Source organism: Pinus tabuliformis, chromosome J (genome assembly GCF_031772625.1).
Source record: "Pinus tabuliformis cultivar Carrire ecotype Pingquan chromosome J, CPIR1, whole genome shotgun sequence".
Taxonomy (NCBI): domain Eukaryota; kingdom Viridiplantae; phylum Streptophyta; class Pinopsida; order Pinales; family Pinaceae; genus Pinus; species Pinus tabuliformis.
In genome coordinates this window covers 923,694,585-923,719,172 of record NC_142295.1, presented here as the reverse complement: position 1 = coordinate 923,719,172, position 24,588 = coordinate 923,694,585, and positions in this window count along the sequence as shown.

Genomic DNA, 24,588 nt, shown 5'->3' with positions numbered 1-24,588 from the left:
AGTTGTGAATAGTAGGCATGCAGATCATCAGGCATTGATTAACGAGATGGATGGTAAGATTTGTGTTCAAGTTATTTCTATTTTGATTGATCCTGAATCTAACTTTAGTTATGTTAATCCTGACTTAGTGGATAATTGTTTTTTGAGAAAAGAAGTGCATGCATAATCTTGGTTGGTACAATTGGTTATAGGTAGAAAGAAGCGAGTTCACCATTGGGTAAGGGCTTGTGCATTTGATCCAAATGGTATGCCTACAACAACACATTTGAATGTATTTCCATTGGGATCATATAATATGATTTTGGGTAGGGTTTGGCTATACCTTCAAAGGACCAAAGTGGATTGCTTCAACAAGGTCATTGAGTGTGTGAATGATAGTGGATAAAAGAGGACTTTGTAGGGGAAGGAGAAGCCTACATCAATGAGGATGGTTACTACTATAAAGGCTAAGCGTAGTTGCAGAAAATTTTGTGTGATGTTTGCAGTGCACATTTCTAGTGATAAAGGTATGTAAGTTGAGGATGGAGATGTGTTAAGCAAGTACCCAATTTTTCAGCAGTTTCAGGATCTATTCCCGAAGGACATTACAAGGTTTCCACCTCACGTGGAGGTATACTTTTCTATTGAGTTGGTTCTAGGGGAAACTACAACATCAAAAGAACCTTACGAGATGAGCACACTTGAGTTGGTAGAATTGAAGTTGTAGTTAAAGGTTATTAATGAAAAGGGATACATTAGGCCAAGTGTACCACCTTGAGGTGCACTAGTGTTGTTCAAAAAGAAGAAATATAATACTATTAGATTGTGCATTGACTACATGCAGTTGAACAAGGTAATGATCAAGAACAGGTACCCCTTGATGAGCATTGATGATTTGTTTGATTAGTTGAAGGGAGCAACATATATCTTCAAGGGTACTATTATAGCAGCTACAACCACCCTCCAAAATTTTGGCCTATATCCAATTTTAGAGTTGCCTTTGAGATCTTTACTTGATGAATGCACACACTCGGCTCACTTCGTGAGCTTGTGTGAGTCTAATTTGCACCCACCTTGCTTGATCATTCCATCGAAAGCATTTGCATGTTGATGTTAATGTCATTCTTGCGACCATGTTCTGATCATACTCAAGGTCTTTGCTTCATGTGTACATGTTGTGTTCTCTTTGTAAACATTCGTCGCGCTCACACATGGAGTCACATACACTGTCGCGCAAGCATCACCATGGTCAACCAACGATCAATCACAAGTGTCGCGCTTGTCTCTCACACCGTCAGTCAGTCATGTTGAGCATGTGTGTCTGGATGGTTTGAGTTGTCTTGTCATCTAGTCATGTAAGTGTGTGTTTGCAAGATCACATATTCATATTTCACTCGTCCATACACTTAGTCACTTTTCTGAAGTTTTGATGACTAGATTACCCTCTGATAGCCAGACCTTCACCCCACCATCGACTTGATTGACTGTCACCTAGAACAACACATAAGCACCAAGCAAGCCATTTCAAGTTGCGCTCCCCGCAAGAAGATCAATCAACCTTCATGCTGGTCAATCAGAGAGTTCGACCTGGTTGCAACCTCGGGACTGAATCCCCTCAAAATTTGCACAAAAGCTGTAGACCTTGCTCATTCCACTCACTGAGAAAATCGCACAAATAGGAGAGATAGACACCCAATGCCCATCCCCGTCTCCCATAGAAACTTGCACAGTTTTTCCAGTGAACCCTCCAGTCAGTCGATAGGCTGCTCACCCGAAAAAGTGCATAGTTTTCATGAGCAAGCCCTCTGCGGCCCAGTAGTTCACTCAACTCAAAAATTGTGTAAAGGTGATCAGTAGACCAGCCTACCAGCATCAATGTAGTTTTTCCTACCAGCAACTTCCGGCAGCTGACTGCTAGTTCCCTCTAGGAAATGTTCTTTTTTGCTGCCAAGCTCCAGCAGCTGACTGCCAATTCCCTCCAGGAATTGCATTGTTTTTTTGCCCAAATTTCGGTAACTAACTGCCAGTTCCCTCCAAGAATTGTGCAATTTTGGTTGTTAAGCTCCCACTGCCTGCTCCTTCTAGAAATTGCACAGATTTTTCCTTCCTAACTTTCCTGCAACCTAGATTTTTCCTCTTAAAAACTTCGCAATTTTTCCCTCTAGCTTAGCTAAACCCCATGGACAGTCACTGTCAATCCGTATTTCCTTTCCCCATCACCTAGTGACTTTTGCGTGGTTTTCACCAGTAATGAATGGATCCTCCATCCCAACTCACAACCTCGCCCGATCAACAGCATCTCAAATGATCATGCATCATGGTAGACTAGGAGTTTTATGGATTTGATGTCATATCCTCTGAGTGACTGCAGACATAGGTAAAAAAATAGATATGGTGTGACGATGGATGGGATGAAAAAATGGAGGACATGTAGAAGGACATGTTTGCCAATGGATGAGCAAATGATGCATGCAAAGGGATGTGATCGCGAATGGATGATCATGCAAAGATGTGTTCGTAGATGGATGAATGAGAAAACATGCAAGATGTGTTCATGGACAGATGAACAGATGAACATGCACTTTTCGTGAATGGATGAACCTGTCAAACTTACCAACATACAAGCAAGGAGCAACATGTGAAAACAACATCAAGAGAATGCAATGACCATCGAGGACTCCGCGCATGTTGCTATACGGAGGTGAAGATGTGACACACCATGAGGACATCCATCACCTAGCAACACTATAGCTCAACATGCACACTAGCAGTAGCACGAATGTACCAGCACTGTCATGTGAAGTCTTTTCATGAGTCATGTCATCCACATCTCTATTGTGGGCCATATTGTCAATCAATGTAATTTAATGTAAAAGTCCAATAGACCCACTTTTTGTATGAAGAGTCATGTAAAGTCTAAAAGTCGTGGAAGTCAAATAGTCATGAGGGTAGTCGAACAACCACAAGGGTCAGTTTCACCCTTGGCTATAAATACGCCCTCATTTGTACATGCAAGGGACATTTCACCTCAGCTGCTCCCACATAGCCTTGAGAGTTTGTAATATTTTCTTTCATGAGTAAGTAGTGGCCCCAACGACCCACCCATAGGGTTAGTGATGTATGGTGTAATGATGTGTCTTGGAACTTTCACTTAATTCAGAAGCTAGCTAACAGGCCTTCACATTTTCATATATGTATTGTAATTGTTGTAAGACTTATACTGAACACTTGTAATGCATGTTTCTTTAACCTGTGCTTTAACACTTGAACTCATTCACTTTTTGAATACATATATATTAATGAAAATGTGTTGTATGTGTTGTTAACACTATCCTGCCCATGTTGGTTACCTCCCTAGACATCAAACAAACCTTTCACATAAAACTTGCTATAAAAACCATTGCACTCATGCGAACTCATCCTCTAAGTGTTGTATGTGTTATCTTCGCTTGTGTGTTGTGACTGCGACATCTGTGTGGACTGTTCTTCTGAAACTTATGCACGTCCTGTTGCGTTGTGTGTTACTAATAGAGTTGGGGCTTCCTCCCAACCAAGATGGGACTCACTCCCAACCTCTCCCTCTACAGTGAAAGAACCATCGACACAGGTAACACTAGAAATCACTAGGCATGCAAACCTCACTACTATAAGACAAAGAAGACCACTCTCATGTGCTAACAAGCAATATTTGAGCAAAATATTTAAGATAATGGCAACTGGGCCATCATAACGGATGGGACTCCCACACCAAATGGTGTGAATTCTAGTTGGGACTCCATACCGAGCTAATCCTCTGAATGTTGCTAGGTCCAGCACGTCAACATTTCTGGTGCTAGAAGGAGGGAATCCAGTCGTATATCGCTGAACATCCTCTCAAACTCACTCATCAACCATCTGGTCAAGGAAGTAACTCACACTCCCTCTCACCTACACGCGGCTTTGCAGTTGGTTACTTCTCACCTCCTAGGACTGAACATGAAATTACATATCATCACCTTCGCTCTATTCGTCCCATCACTTGCCAGTTCACAAAAGTAGTCAAGCTAATCCCAGGCATACAACATCTTCCATATGTATCAAGGAAGCCAAAAACCACTCCCACAGGGGTTCTTGTATCATCAGTCGAAGAAGTAGTTCTTTCCACACTTGAAGGTCTAGCAGAAGCTATTAACGATGGAGAGGAACCTCCAATATTCCGACAAGGGGAATGAGACACCCTTGTGATCTTGGGATCAGAATTTGTATAGGAGGCGGAGGGGAAGTCAGCAGAGGAGGTGGAGGTGGAGATGAACCAATAGACTCAAAGTTGGAACCATCAAATTCTGAAGGAGAGTAGGAGGACGAAGAAGAAGAAGAGATGGCTGACCAAAATCTAGAATGGATGACTCAGGGACCATTAGCTCTCGTGGGTGCTTTGCACGAGATGACGAAGCGAGTGGAGAGAATGAACATCAAGTTCAACCTTGACAAAATGGTGAAGGAAGAAGACCATTTGGACAACTTATACCTAAAGTGATAGACCCTTGAGGTATTGTAGGACAACATAGCATGTAGATTGTGTTGAGCCTTGAAAATGTCATTCATTTCCATTACACTTTCACTATTATGTCCATTATATCACCTCCATTTCACTACTATGTCACCACATTCATCCCACTTTCATTATCATTGGGCCACCTTTATGTTTTTCCAATCTTTATTATTTCTAAGCCTTTTAAGTGAATTTGTGGTTAAACATTAGAAAATAATGTGCATATGCTTATACCTAACAAATGGGTTGAGGTTGTTGACATGTGTAGGTTGAAAGGAGACTTCTAGAAGACCCTTATGTGGCACTCTAAGGCCAAATTCGAATTTGGTTGGAAAGAATCATGGGATCATGAGGATATGTGTCACATCTCCTAATTGTATTGTAACTCTAAAAAGACATGTGTCTTATCAGTTCCTATTTTGATTAGGACTCTAGAGGTAGAGGGAGAGATTCATGGACTATTATTAATGAGATGGCTCTCATCTTTTTGTATAAATAGGAGATCTCTCTCCTTCATTTGTTAGTCTTTTAGTCCCTAGTTCTTAAGTTTGTAGTTCTTCCTAGATGGCTTTTGGAAGCTTTGAAGAACTTTGTTGTACTTTGTACTTTTGAAGAAATTGAATAAAGCTTTGATGTTCTCAATATGGAAGGAGATGTGAAGTAGATGTCATGGAGCATATTAGGATGTAAGGTAGAGTAGATTTCATTTTGTAAATATTGCTTTGTAGAATGTAAGGTAGATTAGATTTTTCATTCATGCAATTTTAATTCATGCAAGTATGTTCAATTTTGCTTTGATTTCATGACTAGTGGCATGTGTGATCATCTTGTCTATGTTGCTGACCTTTATTTTTCTGTAGTTTGATTTTCATTAGTATCATTTCTTTAACTTGCACTTTACTTTCTTCTCTTAGATATCAAGTTGTTCATCTATTGATGGTTCTTTTTCCATAATCAAATAACTTTATTGGAGCCAAAATATCACTTAGTGCAGCTTGGTTTAGTTTGCTTTAAGACTCACATTGCTAACTTGTTCATAACTGTTCTCACATGATAAATCTAGCTGAAAGGCAAAGAGGTTAAGAAAAGGTTAAAGTAGTATGATTTGTCTCCTTTATGTAGTGTCACTTAGATTTCACATTGCTTAGATTAAGTTGATTTCATTTTCATTTTAAATCAGCAGCAGAGATACTGGGCCGATGTCATTAGTCCTTTATTTGATGTCTTTATTTTCCTTTAAGCATTTGATTTCATAGGTGGTAGAGGGCCCCTGCCTTGTATAGTTGTCATTTAATTTTGCATTTTATTTCACCATGTATATTAGCTGTACATAACAAAGCTTTTTGATTATTGTTGTTTTACATTTTTCTCATGTATATTAGCTGTACATAAATTGCTTTCAAGTTGATTGTAGATTAGTGATGCACATAGCCTTTTAATGAACTAATGACGTGATAGAATCATCTTGTCCTTTTGCTGAAGCAGCAAGGATACTGGGTCTCATAGTCATTCTCTCATTATTTGATTATTGCATTTTATTTCGATTGAACTATTTGTATATTTACACTTTTGTTTAAATACTAACTCCATCAATAACATGTTTTAAGTTCTTTTAAAGTGCTAAGTTTTGGAAATTACCATTAGGGACAAAGGCCTTGTCTTGAAATCTTTATCCATACTTGTCCTTTAAAAGTATTCTTAAGACATTAGAATAGGATTTCCATTTGCATTAAACACTTTAGAAAACCAACAAGAACAAAACCCCAAAAACAACATAAACTATAAAACAACGAAGTAAGAGAAAGGTTAACTAAGCACATATAGTGCACCACACTTCATCAGTTTATGATACCCGGATTGATAATTTATGTAGAGAAATTTAAGACATTAAATTGACTAGACAGATCGTTTACATGTACCTTGGAGGTTCACGCAGATACATGGTATCACAATATTCCACCAAAATCCATAGAGAAATGGGGTGCATTCAAATGCATGTTTCTTGAAAAGTTTGCTGAGGACAAGACCCCAACTATGTTACTTAAGGAATTGGTAAGCCTGAAGATGGAGGGGAAAGAAAAGGTAAAAGATTTAAATCAGAGGATTACATGCATATTGAACAAATTTGCAACAGAAACCTAACCTCATGACTCCATCACTGTAGATTACTACATGTCCGCACTGCCAACAAGCATTGTGCAGTTCGTCAAACGAGCTGTGAAACCAACACCATTGCAAAACTATGAAGAGGCTATTGTTGTTGAGAAAGACCTGCATGCAATTGGAGTCATCAAGGATGATGAACTGGCAAAGGACTCCAAAGACGCAAGCAAAAAGTCCCAAGCAATGGCGAGAAAGGGTAGAGACAAGGAGACAAATAATATTGAAACCCTCACTCGCCTTGTCAAGAACTTAACAATAGAAGTGTCTGAGCTTAAAAAATGGGAAACAGACACATCTACAAGTATCCATCTGCCCAGACAAAGACAAGGAAGTAGTTCATCAGGAAACAACTACTTCACTCCAAAAACTACATAGAGGTCTATGTTCCACCTTGAACAGTGCACAAATTTTGAGTTCTATTCATTCCACAAAGAACATCACCTCGGGAACTCTTGTTCGAACTAGAAGCGAGTTGCAAGCTCTGTATACAGCCATACATTTGATGTAAAAAATAATATGTAGCAACGACCAGAAGACACTTATGATGACAAAAGTATTGAGCCTGATGAAGCAATAGGTTATGGGCATGTGGTGAACATGTATCAGTGCTCGCAAGCCATGTCAAAAATGAACACCAAGAAGCAGCCCCAAAAGAAAAATGACCATTACAATCTTAGGAGTAAAGGGGCTCCCCCTACACTTGGGGAATTACAAGAAAATATGAGACTGTTGTTGAGGCGGGTTGATCCACTAGCCCCCACAAAGAAAAAACACAAAACAAGTCCAAGAAGACAACAATGGACAAGAGTACATCCATGAGCAGCAAACTGCAGAACACTGCACCGGACAACACAAACATCAGTTCTACCTAGGACACCTCAGTGCATCTACCACCTCTAGACTACAACATTGTAGATGACATGAAGAAAACTTGAGTGAACATCAATTTGTCCGAGTTAGCAAAGATCTAGAGTCAACGAGACATCCTGCTGCGTGCATTGGGATAGAAAACAATGGAAAACACATCCTCTACTAGCAAGGGAGCATGCACACCTCCCGGATCACTTTCTATTGTGATAAACAAACTCTGCATGGAAGAAGCAAACTCAAGTTTCCCTCCATTCCTGCTATCATTTGAAATTTTTAACTGCAATGCTCAAAACTTCTTGGTTGATTCTAGAACGAGAACCAACATTATGTTGATCTCCATTTCTAAAAGGATCAATTCACAATGGAGCAAGACATCCACACGAATCATCCAAATTTATCGAACATCGGTACCAACCATTGGTGAACTACGAGACATGACCATACATCTATCTCAAGATGGTCGAGTCCACCAATGCATCAACATTGTCATTGTGGAAATACCGGAAGGATACCATATACTAGTCAGCAGAGACTGGTCCAACAAGCTCAATGGATATTTTGCTACACACTGGTCATGCATGTGAATTCCATACAAGGGAAAATGAAACCAAATCCAAGTGTTATCCGAGAGGTATATGAAGCACAATGTCACTCCCCTTAACGAAGAGAATGAACCGTTGGCCTTCGTAGAACGCATGTTTGGAAACTACCTCCTAGAAACAACATTGGGGTGTTATCCTGCACGGCCAGCTCCAACCCCACTAGACACGCAGTTCGGCTTCCTTCCCTACCCAACTGATGGTGATGAAACATGTATAGTACATTGTACCAGTAGTTGCAGTAGCAGTAGTAACAGTAGTAGCAACGATACTAGCACGTCAAATAGTCCATGTACAGACAAGTTGTGGATCATGTACTTTGAAGGATCAAAGACACAAGACAAATCAGGAGTCAAGTGTGTCTTGATCGACCCATACAACATAAATAATATAGTTTCAAGTCTCTTGGAATTCGAGTTCACAAACAACGTTGCTGAGTATGAAGCACTCGTGTTGGGCTTGCAAAAAGCCATCAACCTCAACGTGGTCGCTCTCAAAATGGTAGGTGATTCAAATATAGTGGTATGATAGGTATATAACACCATTCACTATTTTTCACCACATCTCAAAAGTTACTAGCAAGAGGTATGGTGACTAATCTCTAACTCCCAAGAATTTAACATCATTGTCATACCACATATGTGCAATGTAATTGTCAATTATCTGGCAAATGCAGCTTATAGAATGTCACCGATTAGGCATAGATTTACTATTGAAATTTTTTATAAACCATCTATCCTAGATAGCATAACTAAGTTATGTGTGTTTAATGATGATCAACAGAAACTACATTTCGTGGCCAATGCTGACGTCTTCAAAGATGTAGTGATGGATGGTGATGAGCACGAGCGCTCTCTACAAGTAGAAGTTGGTAATAGGAAAGGCCACCTTATCACAAAAGGTGTGGCAATATTGGAAAATCTTTATGACTTGCAAGAACTTTTTCAGGGGCCAAGGAACAATAAGACCCACAGTTCCACCATAATGTAAAAACTAATCAACCTGTGAACAGAATAAGATCCGAAGTTTGCCAATATTCATACATGTTGCACACAGCAAGAGTGACAAGCCTTTGTCCACTTGTTCAAACAGTACCGAGATGTGTTCGCATGGACGTATGATGATCTGAAAAATTATGACACACGATTCATCCAACACATCATTCCGACCAAAGAAGGGGTCAAGCCATATTAGCGGAAGCTGAGAAAATTGCATTCGTCACTTGAACCCCTCATAAAGAAAGAGCTCACCAAGCTGTTGGATGCGCAAATCATATACAAAGTTCGTCATTCCACATGGGTTTCAAACCTTGTTCCTATACACAATAAGTCCGGGGAAATCTGCTTGTGCGTTGATTTCCAGAAGGTGAACCGTGCCTTGGACAAAGACAACTACCTCGTGCCGTCTATGGACCACATTCTGCAAATAGTATCTCGGGCACAGATGTTTTCCCTACTCGATGGTTTTTAGGGATACAATCAGGTTCTAGTAGTAGAAACTGGTAGACTTAAGACTACCTTCCGTACCAAGTGGGGTATGTTCACTTATAGACGAATGCCATTTGGGCTTGTAAATGAAAGCTCAACTTTTCAGTGCACCATGGACATCGCTTTTCATGGACTCTTTAGACAGAGTGTAGTTGTATACCTAAACGACGTAGCTATGTTCTCAGAAGACGTGAGGACCACATACGCTATCTGAAGAAAATTTTTTAGCAATGCCAGAGATACAGGATTTCCTTGAATCCCAAGAAGAGCGTATTCGAAGTGTCTGAGGAGAACCTTCTCGGACACATTGTTGCCAAGAGTAGGATCAAGGTGGATCTGAACTAGGTCTAGACTATTACATAAATCCCTCACCCAGCCAACAAGAAATCCATGTAGTCCTTCTTGGGTAAGATAAAATTCCTCTAGAAGTTCATCCTAAATTATGCGCAAATATTCAAGCCCATGCAGGACATGATCAAGAAAGATGAAGTCTACAACAGGGGAAAGAGGGAAAAGTTTTCATTCACCCAGATCAAGTAGGCTATTGCAGAAGCACCTACACTTGACAACCCAGACTTCAAGAAGGATTATCTTTTATACACCTTCGCATCTGATAATTCACTAGCTGCAGTACTCACGCAGGAGGAGATGAATGATGAACGCCCAATCTTCTTCATGGGCACAAGAATGCAGGGACCAAAACTCAATTACCTTGTCGTTGACAAGAAATCATATGCAATTCCAAGGTGGTGAAACACTTCAGGCCCTAGTTGCTGAAGAACTATTTCATAGTCTTCGTCCATCACCTAGCAGTCTGCTCATTACTTGTACAATAGGAACTGGGTGAGTGTAGATGACAGGCTTGCAAGAGTATGATCTGGAAATCAATCCAGTTCACATGATCAAAGGACATGGGCTTTGTAGACTTGCAGCTGAAGCAATACACACACCTAATAGTGAATAAAAGCTCCCCAGTCGAGAGCAGGAAATGGAGACGTATGATCTAGGGTGAGTAACACCCACTGAAGACTGAACCTCTTGGTACGGAGATGTGCGCCAATACCTTGAGCACGAAATTGTACCTTGTCACTTTTCCATCAGAAAAAAGAGGGAATTATGCCTCAAAGCCTTAACATATCAGTCGTTCCATGAAGTGCTTTTCTGGAAGCTCAGTAAAAGAGTTCTTCTCCAGTGCCTGCAGGCACACGAATCAAAAAAGTTACTAGAAGATCTACATGACAGACCCACTAGGGATCACTTTGAGGGAAACACCATTGCACACAAAGTTATGCGAGCCAGTTTCTACTAGCCCACATTATTCAAGGATGCACATGCTTATGCCCACAGGTTCCAAGCCTGTCAATGATGTGTTGGTAGGACATGAAGATCAACAACCCCACTACACCCTGTTGCAATGACCAAAGCATTCCAATAGTGGGGCCTGGAAATCATTGGGGAAATCTTCCCACATTCGTCAAAGCAACACCACTACATTCTAACATCAAATGATTACTTCACGTGGTGGATAGAAGTAGTTTCGCTCAAAGAAGTGAATGACTAGGAGGTCATCATCTTCCACCAGCAGAACATCATCTCACGCTTCGGCGTTCCGATATCACTTTTTTTTTATAATGTAACACACTTTTTGTCTTTGAAACTTTATGATTTTGCATTACATAATGGTATTGTTCTTAAACACTCATCCAAATATTACCCATAAGGAAATGGTCTCATAGAATCCATTAATAAAAACCTCATCCGCATAATCAAAAAGATCGTTTTCTCTCAGTAACGCAACTGGAATACTACCCTAACGAATGCATTATGGGCTAACTATGTAACACCCAAACCCTCTCTGAATAACTCACTGTACTTCCTAGTCTATGGTAAACAAGCCATCCTTCCACCTAATATCTACTTGCCTACACTCCAGCTATCCCAAGAGTCCTAAGGCATCCCTTGCTAGCTAGTTCAGCATATGATGGATACTCTCCAAAAGCTCAAGAAGAAAGGATGAAAGTAAAGAAAAATTCACACTCCTCTAGAACCATATCAAGAGATGGTTTGATAAGAAGTCTACAGGGAAAGATAACTTCGGTGTTGCTGACTTGGTTTTGAAATGGGATAAGTCCCATGAAGATAAAGGAAAACATACAAAGTTCCAGTCCCTATGGATTGGACTGTACAAATTCCATGAGAAGCTTGGCCCACACACATACCACCTGCAATCACTTGACGAGAGGATTAACAACCTTCCTGTCAATGGCAAAGATCTCAAGCACTACTTCCAGTAAGTCGAGCCGCACCCTATGCCATGTACATAGTCTACCTACTACTTGTTATTTTCATTTTGTTTGCCTTGCTTACTATATTTGTTTTTAATTGGTTTGCTTCACTTACTATTTTTGTTTTCGTTCGTTTGAGTTGCTTAATACCTTACTATTTTTGTTTCCGGAAATAAGTGATGCCATCTACTGCATTCTGGATTTTGAATGAGTATGTGGCTGATAATTGAAGGAACTTGTGACACTGCAGCAATTGGCCAACCTTGTGTCCACCTTCTCTATGCTTGATTATAACCTTCGGCTGATGAAGTCTTGAGGGAAAATACGAACTGTCTACAAGGGAATTTTTGTTCCAACCATAAACCTATGTCACACTAGGAATCTCCACGCTTGTACTCATCCTTTTGCTGTGTGTGTTCATGATCATCCAACTAGTAGAAATGGAGAAGGTGATAATCCAAACAAGAAAACCTATGTCAGAGGTCTTACATGCTTCTCTGAAGGAACAACCTCTTATACTCTCAATAAGTTGGGAACCCTCTTCTACCCAAAAAGTAAATAAGTGCCTATCCACAGTCCTCTTGAAAAATTACAAATTTGAAAGAAGAGAAAGGCTTCTTGCAGAGAGAGGTGAAGCATGCAACTCCATTGGGGTACTGACCAGGCTCGCTGGAAGTGGAGAAATGCATGTGTTCCTGCATGACTTCTCTTGGGTACTGTCCAGGCCTATTGGAAATGGAGCAACACCAAACATGAAAACTTATACTCTAAAAATCTTCAACTCGCGAGTTAAACTACCCTTCCCAATTTCAAAACACTGTGATCAATCTAAACTTTTGATTTTGTTTGACTGAGTTGGCAAAAGGTGAACCATGTATGTCCATGGGGTAAGGGGGGAAGCCAAAGTAACCCACATAGTCATTCAATACTCCCTAAAAGGCCAAGGCCCTGTGCTATCAATGAACCAAAACAGAGAAGTTGGAGTTCAGCCAGTGTGTCACCAAGTTTTGTAGTGACTACAAACACCTTCCAAAATTTTAGCCTGTATCCAATTTTAGAGCCTCCTTTGAGAGCTTTACTTGATGACTACACACACTCATTTTCAGTCTGTGAGCTCCTGTGAGCTTCACACCCACCTTACATGATCATTCCATCGAAAGCCTTTGCATTTTGATGTTAATTTCATGCTTGCGACCATGTTCTGGTCACACTTAAGGTCTGCGCTTTGTGTGTACATGTTGTGTTCTCTTTGTAAACATCTGTCGCCCTCACACACGGAGTCACACACACTTTAGTGTAAGTGTCGTCATGATCGACCAGTGATCAATCACAAGTGTCACACTTGTTTCTTACACCGTCGATTAGTCATGTCAAGCATGTTTGTCTGGATGGTTTGAGTCATCTCATCATCTAGTCATGTAAGTGTGTGTTTGCAAGATCACCTATGCATCTTTCACTTGTTCATACACTTAGTCACTTTGTTGGAGTTCTAACGAATGGATTCCCCTATGACAGCCGGACCATCAGCCCACCATCAACTCGATTGACTATCACCCAGAAAAATGCAGAAGAACCAAGAAAGATATTTTAAGTCGCGTTGCTAACAAGCAGATCAATCATCCTTCATGCCGGTTAATGAAAGAGTTTGACTCGGCAGCCACCATAGGATTGACTCCCCTAAAAAATTGTGCAAAGGTTGCATACCTTGCCCGCTACGCTCATTAAGAAAACTACATATATAGGTCTAATAGACACCCCGTGCCCATCCCTGTCTCCCTCAGAAAATTACACAGTTTTTCTAGTCAACCCTCCAGTTAGTCGACTGGCTACTCACCCAGAAAACTACGCAGTTTTCATGAGCAAGTCCTCTACTGCCTAACATTCCACTCAACTAAAAAAATATGTAGAGGTGATCAGTAGGCCAGCCTACCAGCATTAGCACAATTTTTCACACCAGCAGCTACCAAAAGCCGACTGTGAGTTCCCTCCAAGAATTCCTCAGTTTTTGCTGCCAAGCTCCAACAACTAACTGCCAGTTCCCTCTAGGAATTGCGTAGTTTTTGCTGCCTAGCTCCTGGTAGCTGACTACCAGTTCCATCTAGGAATTGTGAATTTTTGACTGCCAAGCTCCCACTGCCCTCTCCTTCCAAAAATTGCGCAAATATTTCCTCCCCATCCTTCGCGCAGCCTAGACTGTTCCTCTCAAACACTGTGCAGTTTTTCACTCCAACTCAGCCAGTCCCCACGGACAGTCACTGTCAATCTGGATTGCCAGTCCCCATAACCTAGTGACTCTTGAGTAGTTTTCACCAGTAGTTCCTAGAGCCTCCATCCCAGCTCACAACGTTGTCTCCTCTCCCAGTCACCTGCATTCGAAATGATCATGCATCATGGTAGACTAGGAGGTTTATGGATTTGATGTCATCTTGTCATGAATGATTTCAAATATAGGTAGAAAAACAAACATGGCACGATGATAGATGGGATGAACAAAGGTAGCACATGCAGAAGGAAATGTTCACTAATGTACGAACAAATGATGCATGCAAATAGATGTGCTCGCGAATGGATGATCATGCAAAGATGTGTTCGTGGACAAACAGACGAGCAAACATGCAATATTTTTTCATGAATGGACGGACGAACGAACATGCACTTTTCACGAACGGATGGACCTGTCAATCTTACCAACATACAAGAAAAGAGAAACATGTGAATATAACATCAAGTGAACCCAACGACCATCGAATACTCCACGCATGTTGCCATGCGAAGGTGAAGCTGTGACACACCCCGAGGACATCTATCACCCAACAACACTACAACTCGACATGCACACCAACATCAACACAGATGTACCAGCACTATCATGTTGGGTCTTGTCATGAGTCATGTCATCCACATCTCTACTGTGGGCCATATTGTTAATCAATGTAATGTAACGTGGAAGTCCAAGAGACCCACTTATTGTATGAAGAGTCATGTAAAGTTGAAAAGTCATGCAAGTCAAACAGTCATGAGGGTAGTCAAACTACCACAAGGGTCAATTTCACCCTTGGCTATAAATAGCCCCCCATTTGTACATAAAATGGACTTTTCACCTCAGCTCCTCCCCCATAGTCTTGAGAGTTTGTAATATTTTCTTTGAGAAGTAAGTAGTGGCTCCAATGCCCAACCCACAATGTTAGTGATATATGGTGTAATGATGTGTCTTGGAACTTTCGCTTAATTTAGAAGCATGCTAACAGGCCAGCACATTTTCACACATGTATTGTAATTATTGTAAGACTGATCTGATCTTGAACACTTGTAATGCATGTTTCTTTAACCTGTGTTTAACACTTGAACTCATTCACTTGTCATAATACATATATATTAATGAAAATGTGTTGTATGTGCTATTAATGCTATCCTACCCATGTTGTTTATGTCCCCATACATCAAATAAACCTTTTACATAAAACTTGCTATAAAAACTGTTGCACTCATGTGGACTCATCCACTGAGTGTTGTACGTGTTATCTTCCCTTGTGTGGTGTGACTGTCGCATCTGTGTGGATTGTTTTTCTAGACGTTGTACACGTCCTATTGTGTTGTGTGTCCCTAATACAGTTAGGGCTTCCTCCCAACTTACTTGGGACTCAATCCCACCCTCTCCCTCTACAGTGAAAGAACCTTCAACACAAGTAACACTAGCAATCACCAGGCACGCGAACCTCACTAGTCGAAGACAAAGCAAACCACTCTCCTGTGCTGACAAGAAAGAGTTGAGGAAAATATTTAAGATAATGGTAATCGGGCCATCATACTGGATGTGACTCCCACACCAAACGATGTGAGGTCTAGTTGGGACTTCATACGGGGTGATCCCCTGAATGTTGGCAGGTCCAACACTGTCAATAGGTGCATTCAAGACCAGGTATGGGAATTATGAGTTTGTTTTTGTTCCATTCGGTTTGACTAATTCTCCAACTACATTTATGTGTTTTATGAATAGTGTGTTGCGTCCTTATTTGGAAAAGTTTGTTATTGTATTCATTGATGATATACTGGTATATTCTAAAAATGAGGAAGAACATGAGGAGCATTTAGCAACAATGTTAAGACTGCTAAGAGAGCATCAGTTATATGCTAAGTTTAATAAGTGTAGCTTCTTTTAGACAGATGTGCATTAGTTGGGACATGATGTCTCCAAGGATGGCATAGTAGTGGATCCAAAAATGATAAGGGCTATCATGTGGTGGGAAGCTCCTAAGAATGTGGATAAGGTGAGATATTTCATGGGATTGGCAGGTTACTATAGGAGGTTCATCAGGAACTTCTCATGCATTACATATCCTATAAAATCATTGCAGTGGAAATGTAAGAAGTTCAAATGGACCGAGGAATGTGAGGTTAGTTTTGAGCAACTTAAGCAGTTGTTGACACATGCACCAATGCTAAAGATTGCAAATCCGGACAAGTTTGTATTGTGTATAGATGTTTGCCAGAGAGGACTTGGAGGAGTTCTCATGCAAGGAGGACAGTAGTGTGCCATGAGTGATGGAAACTGAATGAGCATGAGAAGAACTGTCTGACGCATGATCTTAAGCTAACAATGATTATACATGCATTGAAGATGTGGAGACACTATCTTCTTGGTAGGAGGTTTACAATGATGAGAGATCAGAGTGGGTTAGGTATTTGTTTGACCATCCAAATCTAAATGCCAAGAAATCTATATGGTTGGATACCCTTAGTGAGTTCAATTTCGAGATCAAATACATTAAAGGGAAGGAGAATCGAGTCACGGATGCTCTTAGCAGGAAGGTACAAGTAAATCATATAACAACTATGAGCTCTTATGGGATAGACTTACAGGATAGGATCTTGTAGGCAGGAAAGTAAGATGATAAATACATGGAGATTATGCACATTTTACAACAGAGAATAGGTACAGGTGCAGGTACAGGTAAGGGTGATCGGAGTGCAGACTATTGTCTCACGACATATGGTTTGGTGATATTTAGAGACATGATCTATGTACCAAATTGTAGTGAGCTCAAGAAGCTTATCTTGATGGAGTTTCATGCCAAGCCATACTCAGCTCATACATGCTATCAGAATATGTTGACGACGGTAAAGCATTTCTAGTATTGGTTGGATTTGAAGAAGTGGTAGAGTTCGTGGCTAGATGTTTAGATTGTCAATAGGTAAAGGAAAAATGTAAGAATTCAGGTGGGTTTACTACAACCTATAGAGATTCGAGAATGGAAATGGGAGGTCATTTCCATGGATTTCATTATAGGTCTTATGAGGATAGTGAGGCATCATGATTCTATTATGGTCGTGGTCGATAGTTTGAGCAAGGTAGATCACTTCATTTTAGTAAAGACTACATATTCAGCTAGTGAGATAGCATAAGTGTTCATCAGAGAGATAGTGAGACTACATGGTGTTTCGAAGAAGATTTTTTATACATGGATGAAACGTTCAATTCCAAGTTTTGGAAGGAGTTATTTTTAAGCTTTGGTACACAGTTAGCCTTTAGTACAACTTATCATCCACAGACAGATGGACAGATAGAGAGGGACAATAAGATCTTGGAGGATATGTTGAGGATTTAAGTGATGCACCAGTAAAGGAAATGGGAGGAGTATCTTCAATTGGTTGAGTTCAGATACAAAATTGGTTATCAAGAGTCATTGAGGATGAGTCCTTTTGAGGCATTGTATGGACGAAGTTGTAACACTCCCATCAGCTGGAGTGATCTAGTGAATAGGGTACTTATTAGACCAGATATGTTGGCAGAAATGGAGAGGGAAACATAGTTTATAAAGAGGAATATAAAGGCATAATAAGATCAACAAAAGATTTATGCATATCAACACAAGGCATTCAAGGAGTTTCAGATTGGGGAGCATGTGTATTTGCGCATCAAGCCCAAGAAGATATATTTGACGATTGGTTCATGTGCCAAGTTGGAACCATGCTATTGCGGGCCTTTTGAGATCCTTGAGAGGATTGGACCAGTGGCATATCGACTTGCACTACCTATAACAGTGAAATTCCATGATGTTTTCCATATTTCATTGCTTAAGAAGTATATAAAGGATGTTGATCATGTTATTGATTGGTCTGTATGGAAGGTGGAGCAAGAAGGAGAGTTCCAACCGGAGCCTCAATGCATATTGTAGTAGAAGCCTCTCATGCTCAGGAACATAGCCATAGACCAAGTTAAATTGAATTGCAAGAAATTTGGGCCCGAAGAAGATACATGGGAGATGGTGGATTAGATGCAGGCCCTGTATCCTTCATTGTTTTTCGGTTCAGGCAAAGCAGTTTTGGTTTGATGTTGGTATATGATTGGCATATGTTTTACTAATGGTTTAGGATATGTATGTATATGTATATGGATGTAAATACCATCATGAACTAAGTTATAAAGCTCTAATAAAAATTATGGGTGTCATGTTATTATGGTTGTTATATTGTCATGTTGTCATGATGTTTTTATTTTGAGTAGGTATTTCATTGTAAATATTGCAACGAGCTAAGTTATAAAGATCCATGGGAATTATGTTTGATTTTAAATGGTTTTGCTAAGGTCGTGGTGTGGTTTAACAATGAGGATGGTGTTCCCCAAGGGGGAGGGTTCTGTAACAACCCTGGTGAAAATTTCATGTAATAAAAGTTTATAAAGGAAAAATAAGACCAAGGTTAAGGGACACTTATTCGAACCTGAATGTTGGGTAAAGATATCCTAGTGGGAATCACTAGATGTGTGTTTTGGCCAAGGAAAATTGGCAAAGGCTAAGGCAAAGGCATTAAAAAAAAATGCATTTTTGGCACATTTATTTATGAAAATAATGGAAATTAGGAGAAAAGTAAGGTGAAAGGTCATAGGTTGCATGTGAGGAGGAAATTGGAGGAAAATAATGGAAAATGAAGAAATTAGATGCCTCATAAATAAAAAGGATTCTAAGGACCAGTTTGTAACATTTTATCAGTTCAAGTTTGGAGCTCTCTCATTATTCTCTCTCTCTCTCTCTCTCTCTCTCTCTCTCACACACACACACACACACACTTGGTTACTTAGAGTTTTCCTGGAGAAATCTAGATTTGGAGCAAGAAAGGAAACACAAGCAAAGGGAAAGGAAGGAAAGCAAGGATCAAGGAAGGAAAACTAGGATCAAGCAACTTTAATAGGAATACTTTTAAGTAACCTTTTGAATGTATGATTTCCTAGATGGTTTGGACATGCATGGCTTTGCATGTTGGTGTATGGTTCTCTTTTTGTCGTTGGCATGGTTTTGTCAAGTTATGACAATGGTTTTCATCCTAGCCTTTCCTTTTTCTAGATGCCATGGTGTTATAATGTTTAGTTTTGTTTTTGAGATTTGGTTTCCAGATGGATTTCAAAATATGGGGCAGAGGTGGTCTCACATTTCATTTTGAAATTCCTAGGAATCCCTTGACTGATTTTGGCAGGATACATGTAGAGCCTAAGGGAGGAGTGTCATTTTAGGGCCTCATGATCTGGGTTTGGATTGGGTAAATCCTGAGAGACTAGTACCGGTTTAGGGCCTAGTGATCCAGGATTGGATTGCGGTAAATCTTGAGAGACAAGGAGACAGAAAATTACTCAAGGATAGTGATGGATTCCAAATGGCATTCCAAGTTTAGTTTGGTTGTGATCGGAGCACCGTGTTTGGTGTGATCAGGGTTTAGTGAGGGTGGACGTGGTTTAACCTCTAGATTCACTTAGTTGTTATTGGCTTGGTTGTTCTATGAGATCTTGCATTCATGCTTGGAATATGGAAGGGGGGTAACTCGATGAAAGAGAGATTTAGTCAGCCATATCTATGGTTGGGTGGTATGTGGAAGTCCCTAACCTATTCAGATTTGCCTATGTTTAATAAAAGCTAATTTCTCTTCCTTTTGCACTTGTTTATATGTAGATTTAATGGTTGTCATATCTCTGATAATTATACGGTTTTATGATGGTTATAAGCATGGTTATATGACTGGTTCATGTCACAGTTATTTCATGTATTTACTTGTAATTTTTAAATGGAGGGATGCAAGACCTAATTGATGTTATAACAATTCAAATCAGAAGGTGGTGATCCTTATGGTTATGTTTCATAAGTTATTTCATTCATTCATGCTCTGTCTTGTATACTAGACCTGTAGGTTGCATTGGTGCCAAGTGTTTGACAGAATGTCTGTCCCGGTTGGGGATACTCAGGCCTATCTTGAGGTTGATTTTTGATTTTCTTATCTTGAAATCATGTCTCTGATGGGTTTTGGAGGTTGTAACAAATTCTAGGTAGGGGCCAGGATTCTGGGCTAGAAAATTGGCTCAAATCTTGGGGACACTGGCACAAGTTTGCTGAAAAGAATCCAAGGACACTGAAACATCGTCCCGTGAGAGGGACCAAAGGTTAAAAGGTGCTAAACATTAATGGGACTCAAGGACAAGATGTATGAGTGGCTAACATGTCTCCCGAGGGTGTTGTTGATGATGTGGATGGGTTTTTTAAGGTGTTACATCGATTCCATTTCCGTAAGGTAACCAAGGAGGTTGAATCCCTTATAGTGACCTCTCTCATCACATGTTTACCCTAGCTGGTCGATTTCTTGGATAGAACTGGGAGGAGGGGGTGTTTTACTATAGTATATATGGTCAAGAGAACACATAAACCTTTCGTGAAGGTTGGGTAGTTGTACTGAATGAGTTGTTAAATGATGGGAAGCCATTGAACTGGTCAAATTTTTTGGCTCATAAGTTGAAGATCCATGTGAATATCACTCGAAATCCACCCAAGAATGAGAAAGAAAGTGTTTACATGCTCGCATACTTACTGGATGCAATTTGTGCCCATAAGTTGTTCCCTGGCGTGAGACGGACATGGACACCAAAAGAGTCTAGCATCAACATCTATTGCAATTTCATTTCCAACTATAACTATCGAGGAGTGATGCCAAGGCTAACTAACCATTTTATCATCTTGTTTCACAAGCTTAGCTTTGAGTAGGATCCACCTTGCATGTCCCGAGAAGAAATGGAGGAAATAGTAAACATTGCATATTGGTATGCCTCACCAGGTGGCACATTCATCAAAGTGGTTGGTAGATAGAAGCCTCCACATGTTCTACTAAGCTATGCCACTGAGAAGATGATCACGCAAGAGGTCTCATATCACCTTTCCAAAGAGTTGTCGGCAAGACTACATAGGAAGAAGAAAGTGTCATGTTCCACTCTTCCTTTGTTGATTAGATTATAAGAGATTAAGAGCTTAAAGGATGTAGATTTCGAGGCTAAGGAGATAGTGAAGTTTGAGTTTATCACCAAAGACTTCGATCCGTATGATCCACACAATATTTTCAAGGAACACTGTGTGAGGGTTTATTTTACATGGATCCACGAGACATTTCATTGGCTAGAGGAGGACCCTTTGAGGCATTGATATAATGCCTCTAGAATCAATGAGATAGTTAGCTTAGCAGAAGCTTGGGAAGATGCTATGAAGATAGAAACATTCCCAAAAGCAATAACAACAATAGAAATAGGAAGCAATCTAGCGCAGGATAAGGGAAAGAGGATGATTGCAAAGAACCCAGAGGAAGAGCAAAGCTACAAGATGAAGGAAGATCCCATCACAGAGAATGCAACTTTGGTGGTGGAAGAAAAGAGGGATCAACATATAAAGAGAGAAGATTGAAGGACTAGAGAGAAGTAGAGGCTATAGGAAGCATAAATGAAGTTACAGGAAATGAAGAGGAAGTTGAAGGAAGAAAAAGAGTTGAGAAGGAGAGAAAGAGAAGAGAAGAAGAAATAGGAAGAAGAATAAAGGAAAGTACCTATGACAGAGAAAAAATTGCCCATACAAGTTGATGAGTTGAAACAACCAGTAGTTGAGGAAGAGGGTGAACAGGTTCAGGATCAGGAGCTTTCTCAAAAGATTGAGAAATTGATCAAAGTGACAAATATGATAATGGAATAGGAGCCATATAATGAATATACTAACCTTATGCCAAGAGAACCATAGCTCATCTCTCAGTCTCCACCACCTCCAGTGTCAAAACCAATCCCAAGCGAGAAAGAAGATAATGTTCTCCTTGATGATGATCTCATGATGGATGTGTACAATATATCATTTGACAAGCTGCAGTAGAATATTGCAAAAGCACAAAGAAAGCACGTTTCAGATGATCACGTATCACTTGCATTCGTCAAGGAAATGGTGATAATGAGAGACACTAGGAAGCATTCGACTTCTCTTGCTAAAGCCATCTTGGCCTCTGAAGGAGTGACAAAATAAAATCTTAAGTACCTGACGGTCGAGAATGAACAAATGGAAAAGAACTTGGAGGCTTCTAGGAAAGAGGTAGAACAACTTCGAGCATGAACGTAGAATGTTGTTTCCACAATGGGAGAAATGAGGAAAGAGATACTTGTTGAAGTATCAACACTTGAGGGTACCATGTAGAATCTCTATGACAGATTTGTCACTGTGCATAAAGTTATTTTTCGTATGCATGGCCTACAATAGCAGAGCGAAGGGTTTGTTCAAACTCTCAAGAACATACATGCTGACATCACCCATGTACAAGAGTGTACAATGTGATACAAAGGGGTCCCACTTTACTTATTTAGGAATATGAAGCCATAGACAGAGATGGAGAAATCAAAGGTCCAAATGTTGATCCAGAACTACGAGCAGATCACCCGATTCATCAGCACCATATAAGCCTCATATGTGCAGTTGTAGAACAATTTAGATGTTATGATGAGGAAGCACAAGATCCCATCAATCAGTTCCCTCATCGATGCTAGACCTAAGAACCAATTTTTGCTAGAGATTAATGAGTACATGGAGTAGCTATGACAAGATGCCACTATATAACACTTGGAGCTAAACACACACAACATGTAGAAGAACATCAGTGGTCCTGTCAAGGTCAAAACCATGTTTCACATGCTTCAGAATGAGTTGGATATAGGTTCAAAGACCATATACCCAAATGCCATGGAGGAAAGAGTCTGGTTTCATAATGAAATCATCAAACAGTTTGGGGGCACCATAATGTAGTACCAATATTGGCATCAATATGTGACCGAGAAGCACCAAGTGGAGGTTACCGAGTTTGTATTTCCCAAAACTTTAGAATCATAGTGTTTTGTCTTGTTAGGTTATCTCTATCCTATTTTGTCTCACATGGGTACATGTGGAAAATGTAATATTATTTATAAATATATTATAATTGAAATTCCAAGTGTCCAAATTCTGCACATATTTCATGACTTCTGTCCAAATGATAACCTAAAAATGTTTCTCTAACTTTTCTAATTTTGAAGTGTTGGTGAGAATCACAAATGACTTATCTAAATATAAGTTCAATGGTGAGGATGGAACAACCTTGTTTAGGCAAAAAAGTGCTTTTGCTAGCTTCTGTGACAAGAATGATGTCTGGTCAAATGACATTTCCTGTGGCTTGTTCGCTTTCACATTCGAAGACCGTGCAAAGCAATGGCATCACACATTTCCTATGGCCTCTATACACTCTTTTGATCACTTTTTTAGAGAATTATGTCGTGCTTTCGTTCTTTATGAATGTAAATCCCTTTATCAAAACAATTTAAAATTGTGAAAATCATATAAGGAATCTCTTCAAGATTTTCACTATCATTTTCTTCACTAATGTTATGAATTTCCTAAAGATGCAGTTGAATGGGAATTTTTGGAGGAAAGATTTCAATATCCTATTCACATTTCTGAGAATCCACATGAGTTAAAATATTTCGAACCTGTCCCAAAGTACCTCAGTGTTAGAGATTCTAAATCAAAGATGGACAAGGTTTTTGTCCCAAGTGACCCTTTGTCCCCTTCTAATCAAACAAATCTAGTTCTGCAGGTCGAGGTCGTAGGAGTTGAGAATCCACCTATCGATCTGTCACCATCTCCTCGTACCCCACCTACTTAGGATTTATACATAGATTTGGATTGTAACATTGATGGTTTTCATGTGGTCTTATCTCCTGAGCCTCCATCCTTTGGTCCCTTTGATCCTTCGAATTTTGGTGTGTTGTGTTCATCCATCTCATATCTCACATGTGATGTTCATGAGGATCAAGTTTTGGATGAAGTTGGTGTTGAAAAACCAACCTATGTTATCATATCTTATGAGTACGTGTGGGAATCTGAACAAGAACCTGCTATGAACGATGACTTCCTTCTGTCCACACCTCATCCACTTTACCTTGACATCTTCCACAAATTTTCCATTTCTATCCCATCTTGTGAAAATTCGTTTTCAGATGTTTCCACTTCCAATCATTCAGAAAACATGTGGGATGCCAGTTTCCCATTGGATTGTGAAGAGAACAAATCTATCTTCCATGATCCTCCCAATCTCTCATATTACCTCTCCTGAAAAATAAAATATGAAATTTCTCATTTTTCATTATCCCCTCTTTACGATTCGTTAGATCATGAGGATGCCACTATCCATCATATTGAACTATCTAATCGTGCTTGTCATCATCTTTTCATGCATTAATTTGATCATGATTTTGAATTTCCTACTATTGATCTTTCTAAGACATTGCTCTTTGATAATCCATATTTTGATGAATTGGAAACTCTTGAAGCTGTCGAGGGACTTCAGCCCAAGCTGATGGTTACGTC